Source organism: Cololabis saira, chromosome 23 (genome assembly GCF_033807715.1).
Source record: "Cololabis saira isolate AMF1-May2022 chromosome 23, fColSai1.1, whole genome shotgun sequence".
In the NCBI taxonomy this organism is placed as follows: Eukaryota; Metazoa; Chordata; class Actinopteri; order Beloniformes; family Belonidae; genus Cololabis; species Cololabis saira.
Window position 1 is genome coordinate 77534 of NC_084609.1, and position 13148 is coordinate 90681.

A 13148-nucleotide genomic window follows, 5' to 3' on the forward strand; every position below is an offset into this window, starting at 1 on the left:
ATATATATATATATATATATATATATATATATATATATATATATATATATATATATATATATATATATATATATATATATATATATAAATATATATATATAAATATATATATATATATATATATATATATATATATATATATATATATATATATATATATAATTATATATATAATTATACTGTTATTATTAATACCGTTATGCTGCATGTGTGTGTTGTGTGTACTGATGCTGCACAAAGCGAATTTCCCCACTGAGGGATAAATAAAGGACTATTTAATCTAATATAATCTATATAGGCTATATATTTATAATTTATATATAATAATAATGAAATATTATTTCAAACTAAAAACACGAGTTTTCTTTAATGTTATCCACCTTATTCCTACGCCCCATGAGGCTTTGCGCGAATTGTGGGAGCTCCTTCCGGTGCTGCCAGAACCGCGTTTGTTTACATGCTGAGTGAACGCGTTAACCCTCTTTCTCCGAGCGTTGGGGATATAAAACATGTGGAAACACCACCTGTCACAGCTCAAACGGGACAATATCATCTCACCTCTGCCTCCTGCTGTTGAGGGATGGGAGGACGACCTGAAGAAGTGAAGAAATGCTTAGAAGATGAGAAGTATCTCATTCTTCCCAATGGGCAAAGTGGATACTCCTCCAGGTGGGTAAATATTGTTACTTATCAGTACTCGAGATGAGGGGGGATGGCATCCCCCCTGAAATAAAAACGGTCCAAATCATCCCCCCTTTCCATCCCTTATGTCATTTCATTAATGAATGTGGTTTTACTGCTATTTCAACATTTAGAGTCATCACCAGAAAATAACATTTGGCAATTTTCACCTGTTTCAAGTAAATTTTCACCTGAAATAAGTAGGAAAATCTGCCAGTGGGACAAGATTTATCTTCTTATTACAAGCAAAAAAATCTTGTTCCACTGGCAGATTTTTCTACTTATTTTAAGTGAAAATCTACTTGAAACAGGTGAAAATTGTTCTTTTTTCCAGTGATGAGTCTTGTTTTAAGTGTAATGAGATTTTTTTTTTACTAAAATGAGACATTTTAACTAGAAATAAGACAAATATTCTTGTTAAGATTTTGAGTTTTTGCAGTGATCCATGTTACTTATCCTGTGAAGGACAGAGTCATATTGATAAGTTCAGAAAAGTGTTTTTTATTGTTGTGTTTTGATGTATTTGATGTAAGCCCAGTGGATATTTAAAGCTTACAGAAGGCTGCATTTAACTGCTGCTATGTCATTCCTACAGTATTTCTGGTGTTTTGGTCACTGCTATTATTTGTAATATATTATATTATTTGTAATCAGCACAAATTATCTGTCCCCATATGATCAAATCCACCATCCCCCCTGATTTTTTTTTTTACAACTCGAGTACTGCTTATAATCTATGAACTAATGTGACAGGTAGGCTACTTGTGAACCTACATTAAGACAAACTGTAAGCCATCTTTTATATTTATTCTTTCAGGTCCAGCTGGCAGTGATGTTCCTGGGGCTGCAGAGCTGCAAGCTGCTTATCTGGACCAACTGAGCACCTGGAGTTCCACATTTCATTTGACAAAGACTTCAGATACACACATGAAACACCTCCAGAACTTTTCACACATACTTCACACAAACATTTGTAGATGAATTTGGTACAAAGAAGATTCAGCTCTGCCTCTCTGTATAAAGCTAGGGGGAAAACAGTACAACAGACTTCATTTTTGTTTTCAGTTTTATTAAAAACACAACCTGAAAGATCCCCTCCTGACATATTAGGACATACAATATTGGGACAGGAATCAAAACATTTTAACACAAAAATATTGTTTAACAAAAGCACATTACATTTGTGTCTTAAGTGAGAGAAATTCAGTTTACTGTCAGAGGACTATTTTAACTTTTATTTCCTCAAAAAAAATAACAATTGCAGCTGGACCTCAGTTGTTTTCAGAAAATGTTAAATGAATGAAATATGTAAGTGCAGCTCTACAAACTACATACAGCACTTAACCTGTTGAGAGTTGTGTGTTAAAGATACTGTAAGTGTAACGGTACCTCAATTGTTTTCAGAAAATGTTAAATGAATGAAATATGTAAGTATGTTTAAGTGCAATATTAAATGTCTTCTCACTTTTCACTTGAAATAAACTCAGCTCTTTAATTCACTAAACCAGCACAAATCTTGAGCATTTTGTCAATTTTGGGCACAAAGTTAATTTGTTCCTGTTTGAGAAAGAATCTTGTACACCTTCAGGTGCCTTATTCAACATGAATGCAGCCATGAGCAATGCGGCGTGTGTGAGTGACCTCCTCACTGGTCAGCTGGCATCCTTTGCGTGTGAATGCTGGAATGATTAGCTTCACCCTACGCTCCTCCAGCAAGTCTCTAACTGTGAAACCACGGTCACCCATCACCTCATCACCAGCACGTAAATAATAGAATAGGTGTGGTCCTCCATCCCTGGATCTGACCACTGTGTTTGGGCATCACAGGAAGCTTTGGTGTTGATCACAGCTCCTTCTGATCCATCTGGTCAGGCTCATCTGAGGGAGCAATACAGTACACAATTATTAACCACTAACACCCCCAGCCCCCTCATCAAATGTACCTGGGGGAAGACCCACAACCCCCAACCTGCAACCACATCACCTAAGCCCTCCAGAAGTTTAGGAAAAAACCGATACATTATCACAGCCAGTACTGGAGTTGAGGGGGGATGAGGGGGGATGAGGGGGGTGGCATCCCCCCCTGAAATAAAAACGGTCCAAATCATCCCCCCTGAAATAAAAACGGTCCAAATCATCCCCCCTGTAAAACTGCCACCCCCCCTTTCCATCCCTTATGTCATTTCATCAATGAATGTGGTTTTACTGCTATTTCAACATTAACATTTAACATTCTGGTTAGAGTGGAAACAGTTATAAACAAGGAAATGAAAAAACTAAAAATATGGTTTGACTGGAATAAATTATCATTAAATGTAAGTAAGACCAAGTTTATGTTATTTGGCAAAAGCACAGTAAACACAAAGGTGCAAATAGAAATAGATGGGATTGAAATTGAAAGGGTGCACGAAAACAAATTTCTTGGGGTTACAGTAGATGACAGACTGAGTTGGAAACCACACATTAAACATTTACAGTCCAAAGTTTCAAAAAGCATTGCAGTCATACACAAAGCAAAACAACTACTGGATCACAATTCACTTCGCACACTTTACTGTTCACTGGTCTTGCCATATTTACACTACTGTGCTGAGATTTGGGGAAATAATTACAAAACTTCATTACAGTCACTTACCATCCTGCAGAAAAGAGCAATAAGGACTATTCATAAGGTCAAATACTTGGAACACACAAATCCACTTTTTATACAATCAAAATTACTGAAATTCACTGACATCATATCTTACCAAACAGCAATCATCATGTTATAAAGCAAAAAACAGACAATTACCAGAAAATATCCAAAATGTATTTAGGAATCGGGAGGGAGGGTATCAGTTAAGAGGGAAACATAACTTCAAAATCTTAAACATACGAACAACCTTGAAAGGTTTCTGTATATCTATTACCGGTGTCAAGCTATGGAACAACCTAAGTGAGGAACTCAAACAAAGTCCAAACATCCAACAGTTCAAGAAAATGTACAAAAATATGTTGTTTAAAGGGTACGAAGGATAAAGTTCATGTATGATTATTGTTTGGTGATGAGAGGCAGAGAAGCCTGTGTGTGTGTGTATGTGTGGGTATATATATATGTGTATATGTATATGTGTGCATGTATGTGTAGGTATGTTTAGGTATGTGTGTATATATGGATACAGTATCTAGACTATGTATGTGTATATGTATGTGTGTATGTATATATATACAGTGTATATGTGTATGTATATATATATATAATATATATATATTTTTTTTAATTTTAGACAAAGGGGTGAGAGCTAATAAGCTATGCTTCTTCTCACTCCTTTTCGAATATGTCATTTATTTTCGGTTTTTCTATGCTTTATTATTTTGCTTCCTGGCATATTCGGAATAAACAGTACAAACAAACAAACAAACAAACAAACAAACAAACAAAGAGTCATCACCACAAAAATGTGACAATTTTCACCTGTTTCAGGTAAATTTTCACTTGAAATAAGTAAGAAAATCTGCCAGTGGGACAAGATTTATCTTCTTATTACAAGCAAAAAAATCTTGTTGCACTGGCAGATTTTTCTACTTATTTTTTCCAGTGATGAGTGATGAGTCTTGTTTTAAGTGTAATGAGATTTTTTTAACTAAAATGAGACATTTTAACTAGAAATAAGACAAATATTCTTGTTAACATTTTGAGTTTTTGCAGTGATCCATGTTACTTATCCTGTGAAGGACAGAGTCATATTGATAAGTTCAGAAAAGTGTTTTTATTGTTGTGTTTTGATGTATTTGATGTAATCCCAGTGGATATTTCAAGCTTACAGAAGGCTGCATTTAACTGCTGCTATGTCATTCCTGCAGTATTTCTGCAGCTGTTTTGGTCACTGCTATTATTTGTAATGTATTATATTATTTGTAATCAGCTAAAATTGTCTGTCCCCATATGATACCCCCCCCCCCCCCCCCCCCCCCCCTTATTTCTTTTTTACAACTCGAGTACTGATCACAGCTAAGATTTTAAATTAAATTAACAAAAAACTTTTTTCTTATCAACATGTCTGTAGTGAAACTATTGTATTTTTATTCTAATGCTGCCCTGCAGTCCGTGCCATAAACACACTTTGTATTTTAACTGCACAGAAAATAATAATAAATAATACTAAAGGTTGTCATTACCGGACAAATACTACAATGCTGTGTCCTCCATACACCTGAAATCATACCTGATGTTCTCATGACATTAACCTGAAATCATACCTGATATTCTCATGACATTAACCTGAAATCACACCTGATATTCTCATGACATTAACCTGAAATCATACCTGATATTCTCATGACATTAACCTGAAATCATACCTGATATTCTCATGACATTAACCTGAAATCATACCTGATGTTCTCATGACATTAACCTGAAATCATACCTGATATTCTCATGACATTAACCTGAAATCATACCTGATATTCTCATGACATTAACCTGAAATCATACCTGATATTCTCATGACATTAACCTGAAATCATACCTGATATTCTCATGACATTAACCTGAAATCATACCTGATATTCTCATGACATTAACCTGAAATCATACCTGATGTTCTCATGACATTAACCTGAAATCATACCTGATGTTCTCATGACATTAACCTGAAATCATACCTGATATTCTCATGACATTAACCTGAAATCATACCTGATGTTCTCATGACATTAACCTGAAATCATACCTGATATTCTCATGACATTAACCTGAAATCATACCTGATATTCTCATGATATTCCTGTCATTCCTCTGAGGATTCCCGTCTCTCCTCCGGCAGACTGTCGGATCCGAGCCACAAAGTATGATGCAGGTTTTCCTCCACAACACGACGTACCCGAGCTCCGCAAGGACATTTTAGTAAATGCTACGGTTGATAAACATGTTAAACATTAAATGTCAGAAAACAAAACCGTAACTTCTCTGCTAGATTGAAAGCAAATTGCTTTAAAATAAACCGCTGTTCATGCTCAGCTGCCATGGTTAGTCAACGGCGTTACGGAACTTCCGGCGGCTAACCGGAAGTTACTCCCACAGCAGATTCTACAGTAGAGGCTCCAGGAATAAGGTGGATACCTCAAATATCTAACAAGCTGTCCCTCATATCTCCAGATATATTTTTATTGATAATTTGATTTATTACTCATACTTGATCTTATCTATTCTTGTCATACCCAGAGAGAACCTCAAAATGTAATAGACTCCGCTACCTCCAGCTCTGCTTTTCCTTTATCTATCGAGTGCTGATCATTTCCAGTTGCTTTTATCATTTGCCGTAGCAGTCCATAGCTTAAGCTCCATACTGTGTCTAAACCATACAACCCACACCTCGTACTTTTTTCACCCATTCAAGCCTACTTGCACCTGTTTCTTCACCTCTTTTCCACACTATTTTGATCAGGAATGTTTACCCTAAATAGACTACTTGAAATCATCACTTACTTCCAATTAACTATGTAAGCTATGTTTCACCTGTGTTTTTTTGAAATGTTATACTTGCCTTAATTACATTTTGTGTTGTTCAGAACTGGATCGGGAACCACAAGAGAGGGCAAAGACCCGCTGGACCCCCCCGGCCCCCAAAGCATAAGCTGCTTTATAGCAAAGGGAGCTCCGGGTACAATGTGTTTGTGGGGGAGTGTCTTTTAACTACAGCATGTGTACTGCAGCATAGCGTCAACTATTTTGAATTATCGTTAACCTTTTTAGCGTTTTGTTTCATTTCATCATCCATTGGGAAAACCCTTCAAAAGAGAGAGGGAAAAAAGAGAAGACACAGGTCAATGTTACTGGAAATTCAGCATTATGGCAACCACACTTGTGATTTCAAATAGCATCTTTCTAGTTTGAACTGCTCATTGTATTTTTGTCTATACAGTCATTTATTTAGGGTGTCTGTGTTGAAATAACTGTCATACTAACACTTCATTAACCCTTCAGACATGCTTAAATGTGATTTTTCCCTTCCAATCTCAGGAACAAGCCATTCTTTCAATGAGGCGGCCACTAAGTGGTCCTCATTAGATGAGGACACTCAGAGGGGCTATCGGCGGAGGGCTGCAGCTCTGAACGCTGCAGACCCCCCACAGCCCCTTAGCGACAAATGGCGCTTTTGCATTAGTCTCACTTCTCCCCGGTTCTACCCGCTATGGCCCCATTTTGCGCTTTCGCACTAGGGCTGAGACGGGTAAAGCCGCTCCAAGTCGATACTTTTTTCTGTAACCATTTCAGCGAGGTTCTATAGCGGGCTGAGAAGGGACTATTTCTGACGTCACCACCCTCCTCGCCACCGATTGGTCGGGGGGCGGGGACGTCACCACCCTCCGCGCCTCTGATTGGTCGGGGGGCGGGGACGTCACCACCCTCCGCGCCTCTGATTGGTCGGGGGGCGGGGACGTCACCACCCTCCGCGCCTCTGATTGGTCGGGGGGCGGGGCCGTCAGACGTTTGAATCAGGAAGCGGGAGTCAGAGCGAGGCGACCATGGATGTATTATATAAAGGAGGCGACTCGCGGCTCGCAGCGATTTTATTATAAAGCGCAAAACGTCTGTTTGGTGATCCAACTCTGAGGTGCAGATGTTCATAAACCTGGTGCTGAGGAGAAAAAATTTAAAAAGGGATGTAGACGGGCTGTTTTACTCTCAGCCGCTCCTGGCTCCAGCTGATTTCTCATCAGCGCGACATGAACAAAGCGGTTGCGCAATCGAGTACGTCACAGCAGCTTCACCCAAACCTGCCCACTTCTCCCCTGGCAGTGCGAAAACACACGGGTGGAACCGTGCCGTACCGCGCCGAGCGGAGCCGGGCTCAACCGATACTAGTGCAAAAGTGGCAAAAGAAAGGCGGAAAAAAATAGAGGGCCACCTCAAGCGGATCCAGATGGAGGTTTGAAATCAACAAAAGAGACCTCTACTTACTGATACGTCTGGGGAAATATAAATTATTTGAATCCACTAGGACTTGCTTTGAAAACCAAGGCTGATGTCATGTATTTCCTTTATCTCACCGGACAAATCACTAGGTAGCTATTCTATAGACTGATTTCCTGACCGCGGCCTTGGGTGTTGTGGTACAAAACGTTCAACACCGTTGTTATGGCGGCGCCCACGACAGTGCTCAGAAATCGGTTTATGTTGATATAATTACCTCTGCAGACAATGTTGGGGAGGGGTAATATTTCCAACCCAATTAGTATGTTTGGAGATAAGTAATAAATAAATCATGACATTTGGATTTAGATTACATTTTGTGTCGAAAAGCAGGTTTGAATGTGTATATGTAACTACCCAGTGGCGGAACGTTATGTCTACGGGCCCCAGTGCAAGACCGATGTACGGCCCTTTAGTATGTCGCACTGTACATTGAGACGCAAACTGCAGGACAACGTCTTTAACTGAATAGACCTACTCACTCACGGTGGCGAGACTAGACTTTAATATCATAAGTGTGCGGTGACTCTTATCCACTGAAATCTTCCCTTGCTGAGTAAAAGTTTATATCAACATTAATACATCGATGCACATTCACTTTACAATCAGTAGAAAACAAAAAGTAATATAAAATAAAATGACCCGTTGCATGCTGGGAGCTCCGCCTCTCCACCTTCAATACATTATATGCTACAGCTGTGCTGTGTTGACCAGCGTCTTTGCTGCTGTAAGAAGTGATTCTTACAGATTGTCTTTTCTCCTGTCTTTTTTTGGATCCGCTTTTATGTTTAAATGGCATGATGAGACAGAGAGACAAACAATAGCATCTCTCTCTCTCACCGTGTCCTCACTGCATGCGACGGGAGCGAGCGTCAGCGTCAAAAACAGTTCCATTGCTTTATTTTTTATTTGCACTGTCTACACTGGTTGCAGGCGTCGTTTTGAGCTGGACTTTTGTCGCACCTCCTGCTTCTATTTTCTTCCTGTCGCTCGCTTTGAAAGCCGGTTGAAAGTTGAAAAAAAAGTGTAAAGCGCTGTAGGAAACGCTGATTTCAATACAAGAACCTCAATAAAGTGGCAGCTGCTGGAGGGAGATCGCCAAGGAGCTGGAAGGTTCTGATAAGATAATAAGATATAATAAGAATCTTATCTTAATCTTATTTGGGCTTAATTTGTGCCGGATCCAACAAGATCTGGTACCTATTTGATCATTTCTCGTGTCCTCTGCATTTCCCCCACATCCCAGTAATGATGTGACATGTTGACATGTTTGCTGCTTTAACACCACGAACACGCCGCTCATTCCACGCTGTTTGCTGTTTGATTGCGTCAACACACGCCGTTATTTTGTTCGTTTTTTTCCCCACTTTGGTTTGACGGTAGACCTGCTTCTATTTTCTTCCTGCCGCCTGCGTTGAAAGTCAGTTGAAAGCGCTGCAGGAAACAGTCATGATGAGGAACGGCTGATCCAGTTAGTTGAAATGAGAAGTTATCTCTATGATTCCTCTTCATTTCACTAAAAAAACCTCAGTAAAGTTCAGCTGCTGGAGGGAGATGGCCAGGGAGCTGCAAAGGGAGCGCACGGGCGGTTGGTGGGGAGAATTAAAGGAGAGTCTCGGGCGGGGTGAATAAAGGCAGATTTATGGTTCCGCGTAAAATCGACGGCGTAGGGTACGCGGTGACGCGCACCGTTCGGTGAGTGCGCCGCGTACCCTACGCCGTAAGGTCTGCGTTGGTGTAACGCGGAACCATGAATCAGCCTTTTAAAAGGCGAGTCTCCGCTGTCAATCAAAAGAAAGTGGTAGAACGTGGGGGCCGATAACGTTAATGACGTGTGAATGGGGCTCATGTAGGACTTCTCTAGTCACAAGTTATTTACGGGGCCCGCTCGCACTCATCATGGGCCCGTGACGGGCCCCCTGGCGTGCCGGGCCCCAGTGCTGTTGCACTGCCTGCACTGTCTATAGCTACGCCGCTGTAACTACCACTAGGTTCAACCAAAGACGCACTGTGACATACTAATGGTACGCTGTGACTGTCAGTTCATCTTTTTTGCTTTTACAACTATGCCTAATCTTAATCCTAATCCTAACCCTAATTTCTGAAACAATACAACAGTTTTTCCTATAACACTAGCCTAAATACTACCTAACTCTATGAATTACAAGCTAACATGTCACCTTCTGGAAACCGGGTACTATAGTTAGTCACAGAGCCAATCTATTTTAATTGTTCCATACTATTTGCCCTGTGGTTTGAGTTCTATCATTTATTTGACACAAAATCTAAATGTTTTCGTTTGATATTGTCGAAAATATTGTTTCCAAAGCCATCTGCAATCAAGAAGTTATTGAACTTATTAATGTGAAGCAAAATTATTGTCTATGGTTGAATCTAAACATATAGTAGCTTTTAGATACTAATTAACCTCTAAAACCCCAGCATTCATATTTGGGGGAAATCTTTGCTGACAATACCAGATCGACAAGCTCAAGGGTCGTGGCTTGCTTTGCGAGTATTGAGCTTGTAGATTGTCTAATTTCTGCGAAGATATTTATGGAGGGAACACTTTATGAGTCACCAGTATAGCTGTAGCCCACGGGACTGCCTCTCATCAACGACAGCCTTTGCTGCATGACGTATCACTCCACTTCTCTCTCCTGGTGTAGAATACAAATTCTGTTTTTTTTTTTTTTTTTTGTTTTTTTTTTATAGGTTGACGGGCTGGAGTCAGTTGGAGTGGAGGCGGTGGCGCTTGCCTGTGACACCCAAGACCCTAACATTATGGTCCGTACAGCCTACTCCAAAGTAGGACAGGCTTTCCTGAAACGTAAATGATTTTGGAGTCTATTGTGAAGGTAGTAGATCTCTACATTTACAATTAACTTCAACTATTCTCGGAGTTACTCCTTTTTCTTATTTGTCCTTATTCTCTATTGCATTTCTAGGAGTTCCCTTCTCAGCTCCGGCTTCGGCGGCGTCTACTGCAAAAATGCTGAAGAGTGACCTTTGCAAAAAGGTCACAGCACTTTTCAGCCAGAAATACAGTAAGTATCAAGGACTCAAATTGTCTGTTTATCTAAATTGTGTTATTTTAAACAGACCTGCAGAATATTGTCCGTTTACAATTTGCTCTCGTGTTTGTGTCATTTAGAAGATGCCGGGGGTGTGGGTTTACTACCCTACATAAAAGCAGATAAAGGTTTGCTGACAATGACTGGACTCCCTGATGGCATAGCCCTGCGAAAGGCCAACCACTATGGAGCTGATCAGTTGAGGCAGATTCTCAGCGCTGCTGACAAAATCTCTATCCAAATACGTGAGTGATTTTTAAAATGTGTAGACTTCAATAGACTTCCTTATTATTATGTCAACATGATTAAGGTGTTTCTGGCCATTATGGGCATAGCACAACCATCATGACACAGAAAAAAACAAGATTCCTTTTTCAGTATTTTGCGCTATTTTAGTTGCCAGATTTCTTTCTGCATTTTGTAAAAAAACGAAACCGATATTGCATTAATGATAAAAGCTAAAAATGTGTTTTTGTAGTCAACCAGAGTCCCGAGGAGAATCCTCAAGGTCTTCAGATTTCAGGTCAGTCATTATGTTTTAATTCTCCATGGCTATACAAGTTTGAATGGCTTATTTTGATGTTAGCAGATTCAGTGCTTTAACATGTGTGTGTTGGTATGAATACTTGTAGTGTGTCAGTCGTAATAGGTCATCCATTGTTTTAAAGAAGATGTTCACAGTGCTGAACACCCACTTGAGGAAGCGTTCACACAGATGGATGGTCAGTATTAAAATTGTCTCTACATGTCTACCAGTAAGATGTCCTAAGGGCGAGATGTGTGGATCTCCTTTGTTTGATGAGGCGATTGTTCTGAAGTTCAGATATGGGCTGGTATAGAGTGTCTCTAGTGCAATACAGTTATATCAATCGTTCTGGTCTAACCATGACATCATGGTAGTTGATAGTAACCAGTTACCCACCGAATATTGATACTTACTATGGTGATGTAGGACTCATTTGATTTGATGTATTGAAAAATGCATTGGAACAGGTACAGTTTCATGACAGAACAGATACAATGGTACAAAGTCAACTAAAAGGAATAACTTGAAGAAAGCAAAGATGGACGGACGGACACAGACAAATTCTGCTTCTTTTCAGAGTGAACAGCGACCTTCGGTTGCTATAATGATTTACGTTTACCGTCTACAGAAGCAGTGTACACTGATTTCATCATTGTGTTTCTCTACTGGTTTACAACAACGTCTGTGTGTCGTCATAGGTCATCTATTGTGCTTTAGAAGTTAAAGCCTTTTGTCTTTGTAGATGTTGACATTGCTGAGGAGCCACCTCAGGAAAGAGAGACAGCAGAGGAAGCGCCTTCACTGATGGATGGTCAGTATTAAAAGTGCTGTGATTGTACTGTGACACAAAGTTATCCTCCTAGTTCTGGATACATTGGAACAGATCCACAAATACCATATGTTTTCTTACTCTATATATTGTTGTCCTTTCTAATGTCTTTTATTTATTTTTTATTTTACTAATGTTAACATACAGAGAAAACACCTGATCCTGGATCTCCAGTATTTATGTTTTCTCTGATCTTGGATCTCCATTTTTTGTGTTATCTCTAACAGGTCCATCTGATTATTTAGATAACCTGGATGACACCGCAAGAATTAAGTTCCTTGAGTCTTATATTTATGGTAGGTTTGTTTGGTTTGGCACCTCTTGAACTTGCATTCATCTTATGGGGGATTTGGTGTAGAAGGAAATGAATACAACTAACTAAGTATTGGTACTTTGGTTGTTCTTAAAAGATTTTTTGAGATTTTGCAGCAGAATATTCTCTACACTGACAAATATATTTGGATATTCACTGTTTATTTTATGAACTAGGGAGATTGAGTGTCTGCCTGTCAGATGTAGTTCTAGATGTAAGAGTCTGATCTTTATCTTTCCAGATAAGAAGTCCAGCATTGCAACGGTTCCGTCAGCTGTGGAAGGTCAGTTGTAAATTTGTTGTTTTTTTATTCCTTTTATGTTCTTTAATGTTTTTATTTATTTTTTTGGTACATCTGAGTGTGCACTACCACCCAAACCGTAATGCTAACTTGATAGTTATTTCTCTTGTCTTACGATTTATTTCTGTGTATACGGATTTAAAGACAACAGCCTACTAATGAGAACCAGTAGGCACATGCAGAGGGAAAAAAATAAAAATCTAAAATGCATCCCATTAAACTCGGATGCTGTTTTTCTCGCAGTGTGTAGGAAGAATATTTAGGTTCTTACCTGTGGTTTCTTGCTCGTGCAATTGGGGCAGACCGATTAATCAAATTTAAATTAAAAAATGTTTTTGCGGATATAAGATAATCTTAATCGTCAAATTGATTTTCACTTATTTGGGTAAATGGGTACGGATCTCACTCATTTAACCACTTGAACCTCATCCTTTTTGTGGAGAAGGCTTTTGCAGAAAATAGCAGC

The 13148-nt window shown here is 39.2% G+C and overlaps 1 long non-coding RNA gene across 1 annotated transcript; it reads left to right on the forward strand.

The window, feature by feature from the left end:
* The first annotated feature begins 11382 nt into the window (after positions 1-11382).
* Positions 11383-12367, forward strand: LOC133424139 (uncharacterized). The gene is made up of 3 exons (XR_009770853.1): positions 11383-11435; positions 11982-12050; positions 12296-12367. It is a non-coding gene; the product is annotated as an uncharacterized LOC133424139 (long non-coding RNA).
* The last annotated feature ends 781 nt before the right edge of the window (positions 12368-13148 follow it).